The sequence below is a fragment of the Vombatus ursinus genome, unplaced genomic scaffold (assembly GCF_900497805.2).
Source record: "Vombatus ursinus unplaced genomic scaffold, bare-nosed wombat genome assembly UNPS02014807.1, whole genome shotgun sequence".
NCBI classification, from domain to species: Eukaryota; Metazoa; Chordata; class Mammalia; order Diprotodontia; family Vombatidae; genus Vombatus; species Vombatus ursinus.
Window position 1 is genome coordinate 6,050,120 of NW_020954585.1, and position 2,785 is coordinate 6,052,904.

Below are 2,785 nucleotides of genomic sequence, written 5' to 3' on the forward strand. Positions count from 1 at the left end.
CCCCAGTCTTCATTCCCACCCACCCCACACATAATATGCCCAGGGTCTGTCAGGCTGTCTCTCTGGAATTCCACCTTTTGTTCACCCCAGACGTGGGTTAGTACAAATGCATGCTTCACACAACCCCAGAGCTGTGTCAAGGCTGACTCCTAGAAGGCCCTCCTTCCCAGATACTTATACTTCAAACACACCTTCCACTTCTCACTCCTATAGAATTCCACCCCAAACACCATACACACATATTACAATACCACACCCCCACACCCCATCCCAGGGCTGTGGCAAGCTTGAAACCTACACCCATACAGACCTCATGTGGTGGCTGCCTTTCAAAGGGTCTCCATTCTGGCTACACACCCAGTAGGAAGGCTGGCTCCCAGAGAAGCGCCCACACACACACATCCCACAGCCCCTGACTTGTGCTGAGGCTGAATCCCCAGAGTCTCCATTCCTGTACACCCCACACCCCATAAACACCAAACCACCAGCCTAGACCTGCAGCAAGCCTACCTTCCCTAAGATACTCCATCTCACATCTCATACAGAGTTAAGACTACTAGCTCTAGTCAAAGGATCTTAGTTCATATTCCCCTAGATGCCTGTAAATGTGTGACCTTGGGCAAATCACCTGCCTAGGCCTCAATTGCATCATCTGTAAAAATGAAGGGGATGAATGAGATGGACCCTGAGGTTTCTTCCAACTCTAAATCTATGATTCATAAAATACTAAGTATCCTTGCAAATGTATACACACACACACACACACACACACACACACACACACTCCATAAACTATCACACCATTGGCCCCAGAGCCACATGTAAACAGGTACACACAGTCCAACACCCACGAACCCACACTGGCAGCACACATCCCATCCCATAGACTGTCCACTCTCTCATACAAACTTAATCACAAACACAGACAATTGTCCTCATCCCTGAGATAGGGATAAATAGACAGGTGAAGGCAGCTCATTGCAGAAGGTCCTGGAAGGATCTGGTCCCACTGACTGTGAGCCCCAGGGGCTCCAAGGCTTTGCAAGAAACAACCCCTCTTAGTCCAAAAGCAAAATTAAACTCTAGCTGAGAGAAGGGAAGGAAAATCTCTGGTTTCCAGGTTGGAGGTGGAGGCAGCACTCTTCCCCCGGCTTCAAGAATTGGCAGGCTCCCTCTGCACTGAGGCCTTGAACTGGGAGACAAGCAGCTGAGTGAAAAGTTGCTGCAACCTAGCCAGTCCTGGAACTCCTGCAGATGCTCGACACTGTGTGTTTCCTTCCTTCCCTCCAATTCTACAACCTCCCACCCACCCCTCTCCACCCCCGTCCTGTCCTCAGGGTTTATCTTCTGTTTAGTTTTTAAACCCTTTCACAACCTGGTCCCAGACTATGTTTGGAACATTGCTGAATTCTATACATTGTCCCTCACTCCAAACTGGCCTGTTCTATGTTTCTCACGAGAGGCATCTTGAACACTGCCTTCTACTGGAAGCCTTCCCAAATTCTAGTGCCCTCTCTCCCAAAGGACTTTGCATTTTAACTACTTTGTATTTAGTTTCATTATATTTCTCTATGTGCTTATATATGTCTTTGTTGACATCCCAACTAGAACATAAACTACTTGAGAGGAGGGACTGTTTATTCTTGTTATTGATCTGCCCAGGACCCAGCACATTTATTAAGCACATCGTGGGGTACCTAACAAATGCTTATTGATTGATTGGTACACCAGTGGCTCCAGTGACATTGAGCAGCTAGGTGGTACAGCAGATAGAGTATCAGGCCTCGAATCAGGAAGACCTAAGTTCAAATTCAGTCTCAGACAATTACTAGCTTGGTGACTTTGGTCAAGTCACTTAACCCTGCTTGCTTCAGTTCCTCATCTGTAAAATGAGCTGGAGAAAGAAAAACCACTCCAGTATCTTTGCCAAGACAGCCCCACTTAAGGTTAGGAAGAGTGGGACACAACTGAAATGACTGAACAGCAACAAAGCTTCACTGACTTACTGCTGGAGATGGAAGGAATTTGATTCTGGAGCTGCCCCCAAGAGTCAGGCTGAAGTGAGGGAAACAGATGTAAGCTACAAAGAAAATTCATCATCATGCTCATGGAAACAGGTTTGTCCCTTTGCAAGGTAGTTGTCTGTCACCTAGCTTTCCAAACCCAAACGGGAAATTGTAATTTAACCTCTCCAATTTACTCCTCTACAAAATGAGGAGTTTAGACTGTTTGAACTGTAACGTTCCTTCTGTCACTAAATCTCAGCTCCTGTGCCAGCCACCTTCTCTCTTTTTGTGTGCTGATTTTTGCTAAGGTCATCTAGTCCAACTCCTTCATTTTACAGATGAGAGGAGTAAGGCCCAAGGATGTTAAGTGACTTGCCCAAGGTCACACAGGTAGTATCAGAGGAATGACTTCAACTCAGCCTCTCTGAATTCAGAGCCAGTGTAATTTCTGCTGCGCCAAAATTTCTCCCCTGGCATTTCGATACCTTTTACAAAACACCCAGAATTATGGTAATGGAAGAGCCAGAGCTAAAACTTGGTACAGTAAGGACTTCCGTATAAAAGAACATTACCATCCCTCCAAATACCCAGCATTATCCTTGACTCTTCACTCTCTTTCACACTACTTATCTCAGTAGCTGTCAAAAAAGCAGTTGACTAAATCCAAACTTCACAGAAAACAAACCCCCTTAATAAAAGGATTTGTTCTATAAAACTTAGATTCAGTCAAAGGGCCCCATCCAAAAACCAAGGAGGCCACATGTGGCCTGGAGATTACA